The sequence below is a fragment of the Ochotona princeps genome, chromosome 4 (genome assembly GCF_030435755.1).
Source record: "Ochotona princeps isolate mOchPri1 chromosome 4, mOchPri1.hap1, whole genome shotgun sequence".
Classification (NCBI taxonomy): domain Eukaryota; kingdom Metazoa; phylum Chordata; class Mammalia; order Lagomorpha; family Ochotonidae; genus Ochotona; species Ochotona princeps.
In genome coordinates, this window is record NC_080835.1 from 1907645 (window position 1) to 1916616 (window position 8972).

Consider the following 8972-nt stretch of genomic DNA (forward strand, 5'->3'; position numbering starts at 1 on the left):
AGCCCCTCCCTGCCGCATCTTCCTGCAGGTGTGGTTCTGCCTAATCCTTGCGTTCCTGGGGAGGCTCGGTTTTATATGCAACTTCTGTATCAGGTTCTGAGGCACACCTCACAGTCTGATTTTTTAAATTAAATAGCCAGAATACATTTTTTGATCCTCTTGCTGTGTGGTCTGGTTCCTTTGTTCTGGAGGAAGGTGTGCCGCCGCCGTCCCTGTACAACCCGTGCTCCGTCCTGGCTTTAGAGCCCCTGAGCCCCCGAGGGGCTGCTCCTGGGAGAAGCTGCACCTGGGAAAGGCTCCGGTCCTAGGAGAGGCTCCGGTCCTGGAGAGGCTCTGGTCCTGGAGAGGCTCCGGTCCTGGAGAGGCTCGGTCCTGGAGAGGCTCCGGTCCTAGGAGAGGCTCCGGTCCTGGAGAGGCTCCGGTCCTGGAGAGGCTCCGGTCCTGGGAGAGGCTCCGGTCCTAGGAGAGGCTCCGGTCCTGGAGAGGCTCCGGTCCTGGGAGAGGCTCCGGTCCTGGGAGAGGCTCCGGTCCTAGGAGAGGCTCCGGTCCTGGGAGAGGCTCCGGTCCTGGAGAGGCTCCGGTCCTGGAGAGGCTCCAGTCCTGGGAGAGGCTCTGCTCCTGGAGAAGCTGCTCCTGGGAGAGGCTCTGGTCCTCTGTGCGCAGCACCAGCTCTCCTGGATTCCAAGCTAGATAGAGTGCCACGTGTGGGAATCGCGTCCGCGTCAGGCTTTGCAGGCTGGCCCTGGCTAGTCCTGGTATGGCTAGCTGTGCTTCAGGGTCCCAGTGTAAAGGAAATGTTCTGGGGCCCCCTGGACCCACCCTTGGCTGACCAGGGTCAGTGAGAAAGCAGTCAGCCATGTGGGCATGGCGGAACAGCCAGGCTAAGTCAGCTCTTGGCCGGGCAGACCCCCAGGGGCAGTTTGCCCAGGCCCGTCTCTAAGGTGGCAGCTCCCAGAGCCTGTGTGCAGGACAAGAGCAGAGCGAGCCACTGGCCCTCCTTTCTCCTGTGATGGGCCTGTGCGCGACCCTCGGCTGCCCGGCTGTCACTGGGACACGGCCAGACCCTGTATGCTCTGTTCCCTGTGTGCCAGGGTCCTGCGCTGACGGGGACCTGGTACCTTCCCACTCTTGCCCCTTCGCAGCCCTGCCTGGGGAGCTGCTGTACCCCCTTGAGACCTGCTCTGGAGGCTGCTGTGTTGGGGCCTTGGCTTTCTCAGTGGTTCTGGGGACCTGCTGCGCCCCAGGTGTAGTGGTTGCCTTGCCCTGCAGATGGAGAACAGAAGGTGGCACCTGCTGTGCCAGCCGCCCCCCACCCTGCACCCCAGGAGCCCCGTGAGGCTCCATCGTGTGGGGGCTGCCCAGGGGTGTCCGTGGCCCCTCCCATGGCCGTGCAGAGTTGGCCCTCAGGCCCCTGCGCCCAGGTGTCAGATTCCGTGAGCTCCCACTTCTACTCCAGCGTTCAGACTCGACAGGCCCTGGGCTGGTGGCCACTCCTCTGTGGTGGGGCTGCCAGGCCCAGCAGGCGTGCAGTGCCCCCTCCCGTGGGAGGACAGGCCAGTTTGCAATTTAGGTCAGCAGCGCCGGAGGAGCAGTGGGCAGGGCTGGGATGCGGGCCTGTCAGGGAGATGGGGCCAAGGCCCAGGGGCGCCTGCCTGGCTGTGCCTGTGACCACGGGAGTGGACAGGACTCGGGCCGAGCAGCAGCAGAGCCACCCTGCACGGCTCTCTGGCTTGCGCTTGTCCACCAGGCAGCCGAGCATGGCGGGGCGCTTGGACATGCGTGCCCTCCACCCCACCGGGCTGTTTGCTTCCTTCTTCCCCTCTCTGCTTTTTTCTTTCTCTCTCTCTTTCTCCTTTCCTTTCCTTCCTTTCTCTCTCTCTCTCTCTCTCTCTCTCTGTCTCTGTCTCTGTCTTCTATTGCAAAGGCACTTACAGAGAGAAGGAGAGACAGAAAGAAAGTCCGTCTGCTGACCCATTCCCCACATGGCTGAGCCAACCCAGGGCAGGGCCGCCGCATACGGTCTGTGTAGAGTGTGGTGAGCGTGGAGGAGTGTGCCTGTGAGGTATGTTTCTTTTTTTTTTTTAGAAGATCTGTTCATTCTTACTGGAAAGGCAGATGCATGGAGAGCAGACAGAAAGATCTTGCGTCCGAGGGTCCACTGCCTAAGTGGCCACAACAGCCAGAGCTGAGCCGACCTGAAGCCAGGAGCCTCTTCTGGGTCTCCCCCACAGGTGCAGGTCCCAAGGCTTTGGGCCATCCTCTGCTGCTTTCCCAGGCCACAGGCAGGGAGCTGGATGGGAAGTGGGGCCGCCAGACATAAACTGTCCATATATGCTGTCGGCACTTGCAGGTGGAGGGTTAGGTAGCTGAGCCTCACACTGGCCCCATGTCACACTTGTGTGTCCCTCATTGAGAGTGGGAGCGGGCATCCCTGGCCATGTGCTGGGACTCCTGTGGGCTTGCCAGAGCAGAGCTGTGAAACGGGGGATTTGACAAAGAACTGAGCCAGGAGTTGCCCTAGTTCAGATTGCATGTTCCCTGGCCCGCCCTGTAACATGTGCCTCTGTCGCCGCGGAGAGCAGTCACCCTGTCCTGTGTGCCTCTGTCCCTGCGGAGAGTGGTCACCCTGTCCTGTGTCCTGTGTGCCTCTGTCCCTGCGGAGAGTGGTCACCCTGTCCTGTGTCCTGTATGCGCCTGTCCCCGAGGAGAGCGGTCACCCTGTCCTGTGTGCCTCTGTCCCTGCGGAGAGTGGTCACCCTGTCCTGTGTCCTGTGTGCCTCTGTCCCTGAGGAGAGCGGTCACCCTGTCCTGTGTCCTGTGTGCGCCTGTCCCCGAGGAGAGCGGTCACCCTGTCCTGTGTCCAGTGTGCCTCTGTCCCCGAGGAGAGCGGTCACCCTGTCCCCTGCACATGGCACATGCACGCTTGGCTTGCCGTGGGGACAGCGGTGTCTGGTCAGGTCGCTTGGCAGCACCATGCTGTCCTGACTTGGTCTTCTTCCTCCACACAGATTTTGAGAATTCTGATACTGTTTGCTTGTTTTTTTGTGTGTCTCTTGAGAGTGGTCTTCTATATACTGAATTACTCATTTTAATATGTTCTTTATTTGGAAGGTCGAGTGGCAGAGAGGGGGAGACAGATCAGCAGGTCACTCACTGATTTGCTGCACAAGTGGCCACAGCAGAGGCTGAAACCAAGCGCCCCACACAGGCTCCCACGGTGGCAGGGCCTGAGCATGTGGGCTCCTCTGCTGGGTCACAGCCTTGTTCTGACATGACCTTAAAAATTGTATCCTGGGACCCAGTGAGGTAGCCTAGCAGCTAAAGTCCTTGCCTTGTGTGCCCCAGGATCCTATATGGGTGCCAGTTCGTATCCTGGCTGCTACACTTCCCATCCAGCTCCCTGCTTGTGGCCTGGGAAAGCAGTCGAGGATGGCCCAAAGCCCTGGGACCCTGCACCTGTGTAGGAGACCTGGAGGAAGCTCCTGGCTCCTGGCTTCGGATTGGCTCAGCTCTGGCCATCGTAGTGAAGCAGCAGATGGAATAGCTTTCTGTCTCCTTCCGATGCTGGCTTCACTTCGCTGGAATCTACATTGGTACAAGTTAGCGTCATCTGTCTCAACACCCGGTACTGATAACCCACTTTTGTCATGCGCATATGTGTTTGGGTCTGTTGCTGCACTTTTTGGCAGGCAGAGAAGCAGAGAGAGGAGAGAGGGCTTCCAGCTGGCTGTCCACTCCCCACGCATCCTGACCACCAGGGCGCTGGGCCGCAGCTGGGAGCCAGGAGGCTGCAGCTGGGTGCACGGCCGTGCCCTGCGGAGGGTGCAGACCACCCTAAGGCGCCCGCCGACTCCTGGCTACTTTATTGAGATTTGTTTGTTTGAACGTCAGAGGCAGAGGGGAGCGGGACAGGTGTTCATGCCTTGCTTCTCTGGCTCAGGCTGTAACAGCTGGGGCTGGGCCAGGCCGAGGCCAGGGGCCAGGAGCTTTCCTGGTTTCCCATGTGGGCGCAGGGGCCCGAGCACGTTGGCCATGTTCTGCCTTCCCAGGCCACAAGGAGGGAGCTAGCTCAGAAGTGGAGCGGCTGGGATAGTGCCCGTATAGGATGCCGGCAGCTCAGGCAGCGGTTTATCTGCCACGCCACAGCGCCACCCTCAGTTTCTGGAGTCCGTATTTGTTCCATTGGTCAGTTTGTCCTGTCACGTGCCACCACAACAAGGATTTAACCCCATGGCGGAGACCTGAACAATATATGGAAGGAGGTGGCCCTTCGCTAGCGCCTTAGAGACAGCGACGTGGGGCCGTGTTGTGAAGGTGTGGCCCACTGTCTGACGCCTTCCCACAGGGCCTGGGCCGTGCTCCGAGGCGGATGCTGGCCCGTGGTGGCCAACCCCACCACACCGCAGTGTGCTCCGAGGCGGATGCTGGCCCGTGGTGGCCTACCCCACCACACCGCAGTGTGCTGCGAGGCGGATGCTGGCCCGTGGTGGCCTGCCCCAGCACACCGCAGTGTGCTCCGAGGCGGATGCTGGCCCGTGGTGGCCTGCCCCAGCACACCGCAGTGTGCTGCGAGGCGGATGCTGGCCCGTGGTGGCCTGCCCCAGCACACCGCAGTGTGCTGCGAGGCGGATGCTGGCCCGTGGTGGCCTGCCCCAGCACACCGCAGTGTGCTCCGAGGCGGATGCTGGCCCGTGGTGGCCTACCCCACCACACCGCAGTGCTGGCTCCACCCCCAGCATCGTCTTCCACAATGACATGCTGGAGATGACTCAAAAAAGCACGCACGCTCTGCGCTGCTTGCCGCCACACGTGTCCCTCACTGTCACCTGGCGACTGACCGAGCCACAGCCACGCTGCTGTCCTGAAGGACCCCGACACCACAGAACAGAAGTCAGCTGCAAGGGCTGCATGTCTCCAGGGAACACAGGGAACACAGCAGCATGAGAGAATGGCGGACTCCCTTGCCCGTGAGGGAGGAGGGGCGGGGAGGGGAGGGGCGGGGCTGCACCTTGCTGGCACATGCTGGGGGTCAGTGTTGTGTCTTTCTGAAGCGCCTTGACACCCACATCTTGGAGTCCCCACCCTCCTAGCTCACACACAGCCCCTCTCCCGGCTCCAGGAAGAGATGTAGTGCCAGGAACCGGAATGTTTGGGGATAGTGAACTGCGCGGCCCCCCAGGAACTGGAAATGGGGGCTCACACAAAAGTGCCCGCAGGGTAACAGCATCAGGCCCTGGCATCCATCCGCCAGGAGGTGCAGTGTGGCATGTCCACGCTGCGCAAGGTCCGTCAGGGCCAGGGACTGGGGGAGGGGCCCGAGGAGGGAGAGCCCCAAAGCCAGAGCCTGGGTGGGCCGGTGCCCTGAGGCCAGCCACCTGCCGGTGGCTGCTGCTGGCTGAGGACAGAGTCTTCCCACACCTGAGCCAGGAGTGGGGCTCCCAGGAGGCACTGACAGGAGCTCTCTAGGCAGCCTCAGGCAGGTTCCAGGCGATTGACTATTTACAACAGCAACTCAAAGACTGCCTCCCAAGTGGGGAGGAGGGAGGACTCTGCCTAGGGGCTTAGGGCAGGATCCGGTCCCCAGGGGGCCCAGGGTACTCTGCACTCACACCTGCTGTGTGGGCTGTGGGTCAGGCGGACCTAGCATCGCCAGGATTGGCCAGGGATGGGTCTGCTTGGGGTAGGTGGTGGGGGGGAGCCAGCATCCCCTGAGGTGGCAGCCAGGAAAATGAGAACAGACCGGTCACCAGGTCCTGGGGCTGGCGACCAGCAACTGGGGCCGGAGGCCGGGCACTGGGTCTTGTGACCAGGGCCAGGACCTGGTGACCTGAGCCTGGGTCTGGTGACTGCTGTGCCCCAGCTCCACCCTGCTGCCCTGGCAGGCAAGGCCAGCAGGAAGATAAGGGTGACGTCCTGGGTCTTCAGCTGGTCTTGTTTTGGGGGGCTTAAGTGGAAAGCCGTGAGGGGGCACTGTGGGCACCGCCAGCTGGGTTGGCTCACAGGGCCCGGTTGCCGGGTGTCCCTTGTTGAGGGGCAGGGTCCCCAGGACCAGGGAGCCTTGTGCTTGCTGTGAGGCCTGGGGTCCACGTTGGGGACATGGCTGAGAGCAGGTTGGAGACGGGTTAGAACCCTCAAGTCTTATTGCTGAGGGGGAGGGGCGAGTCTGGAATTTTCTAGGCCTCTGTGGAGGCGAGGCCGGGACTTCTTTTGATATTTAGAGGGGATTATAGCACCCGAGGCCGGCCCTGACCTGGCAGGAGAAAGGGGGGCGTGCAGGCCCCAGCACATGCCAAGCCAGTCTGTACACCCTGGGTTCCCCTGGAGACCCTGCTGCCCTTGCCCTGTGTCTGCAGCGCTGGGACGGGCGTCCTGCAGGGACCACACGGAGTCCTCCGTGGATGTGGGGCCGTGGGCTGCTAAGGTGCCTCAGCACGGGACGTGACCGTGACCACGAGGGCCACACCAGTGCATTTCCGGCTTGTTCTCGTGAAAGGGAAGCCCGGCCGTGCCACTCCTGCTGTTGGACAAATGGCAGTGGTGGGTCTCTGTGCTGAGCAGCCTTGGCAGCACGCCCAGGGCCCTGGCGGGGCTCTCCCTCCCGGAGCGATGGGCTCTGGGAGGCAACAAGCAGTGAGCACGCAATCTCATTTCAACTTTTTATTTATTTTTTTTTACTTAAATGACTGAGTCTTGGTAGTCTTGGGGCGAGCCATGTTCCAGCGTGGCGCCTGGGCCTGGGGGCATGCCTCCTGCTTGCGTTCCGCTGTGTGCTGTGCGTGGACGTGGGCCTCCCAGCTCAGAGAACAAGGCACTGGGACTGTGTGACATGAGTGTGTCGCGGCGTCCGTCCTCGCGCTCGGAAGACAGCGTGTTTTGCGCAGACCAGGCTCAGAACACCCGAGGGAGGCACACACTTTTTCTTTCCTTTTGTGTGTGGATTTGGAGGCTTGTATTCAAATTTCTGAATTGCTGTGACAGAGTTGGCGAGCAGCAGCAGTGGCCGGCGATGGCTGCAGCGTGAACCCGACGGTGAGGGCATCGTGTAGGCACAGAGGGACAGTGGAGACGCAGTCGCCCGTAGGGCTGGGCTGCTCACATCTGGAGTCCGAGCCGAGTCCCCTGCCTGCCCGCGCCCACACGGGCCTCTCCCCTGCGTGGACCCAGATGCCTCCTGGCTTGCCTGCTGTCCGGCGCCTCCAAGTTCAAGTGCCAGTGAGTTCTCCTGCCATGCTTCCCCTGGCCAGATGAATCGATATATTTGTCCCAGAATCCCAGTGAGGCGGGAGGGCTTGGGAGGGGGAGTTGCCGTGTGAAGGACTCGGGTCCTACATGAGTGTGGAGACACACGGGGACTGGAGCCCACGGACTTCCCCTGGCCATGAGGCCACGCAATGGGCCCCTGCGTCCAGGGTACAGGGGAGAGCCATGCCTCTGCACGTGGCAGCCAGATACCAGCTCTGCACGTGGGGTCACTGGCCAGCCCAAGATGCCCAGCGGGGGTGGGGGCCGAGTTCTGAGGGTGCAAGTTTGCAATCTGCTCATGCTCCCTCACGGTCCCGAGCCGATCCCCAGTGAGAGGCCTGAAGGGATGGGGCTGGCCAGGGCCTGCCTGGAGGCAAAGCCGGCTGGAACCCTGCGTGTGCCCTGCCGCGCAGCCTGTGTTGCAGGTGGCCTGGGCGAGCCCTGCCCCGTCCTCACAGTGGTCACCGTTTGCAATCAGAGCCGGACCCTTAGTGCAATAGTAGATTTATTTTTTACAGTAATTTTGGTTGCCATACAAGAGATTTAAGGATTGGGAGAAAGTGCAAATTACAGGAGCTTTTTTTTTTTTTTTAATAAAGTCTAAAAAGAATAAAAGCACAAAAGTCAAAAGTAACAAGAATAAAGATATTGCGAACACAGTTGTTACACAAACTATAGTGTGAAACGTTAATATTTAAAAACCAAAAAAAACCCATTAATGAGAAAATCAATATTTGTGGCCCACACACAGTCTGCCATTGACTGGGTAATGCTTTGTTCTGTAATTCAGGAAGGTCGCCGTCGCAGGAACTGGAGTGCCACAGGTAATCCACTTGGTGAGACGGGGGCAACAGTCACGTCGCATTTCTGTCGGTGTGTGAATGAACGAAGGGTGTGCGCCCGCACCCCGGAGAAGGGGTCCTGGCAGGGCTCCAGGGTGTGCGCCCGCACCCCGGAGAAGGGGTCCTGGCAGGGCTCCAGGGTGTGCGCCCGCACCCCGGAGAAGGGGTCCTGGCAGGGCTACAGCGCTTACATCTGAGAGCTTTTGGTTTTGTATACACAATATTACAGAAACTAGGCATGGAAATGCAGTTTATTTAAATTACAGTATATAACAAAAGGTGATCTTAAAACCTGGAGTAATCGTAACAGAATCGTCGGGTGAGCAGTTGTAACGTTTGTTCCTCCGTGCGGAGGGTCATGGGGCCGGGCGTGGTCTGGCGTGTCCTGCGGCCGGAGGACCTACTGCTCTGACCATCCGGCAGAGCCCGAGGCGGCTCGGCTGGGCAGTGTGTGTGGGGGGGCGGCCAGTGCAGGCTCGCCTGGGCCCTGCTGCCGCTCCCTCTGCAGAGGGGCCATTGGCTCGCTGCCGGGCTGGCAAGCCCAGGGTCCTCCCCCTGCCCCCCGCGTGGGTCCCACCTCTTGCCTGGCACAGAGGCTCGAGGCACACCTGCCTGACCATGGAAAGAGGAGCAGAGGTGGAGGGAGGTGCTGGGCTGGATGGAAGACACTTTAATGGCCGAACCAAGGGCAGCTCCTCTGGGGCGTGTGCGGCTGCTGCTGGCGGCCCCGGCGGCCACGCGTGACCTGGTATGTGGCAGGAGCACGGTGGGTGACGCTGGCACTGGCTTCATTCCAGGTGGGACTGACGCTGGGGGCAGAGGCTTTGCACCCAAGCCGGTCGAGCCTTGGTTTCAGGTCCAGGGCCTGAGGCTGGGAGGTGTGTGTGT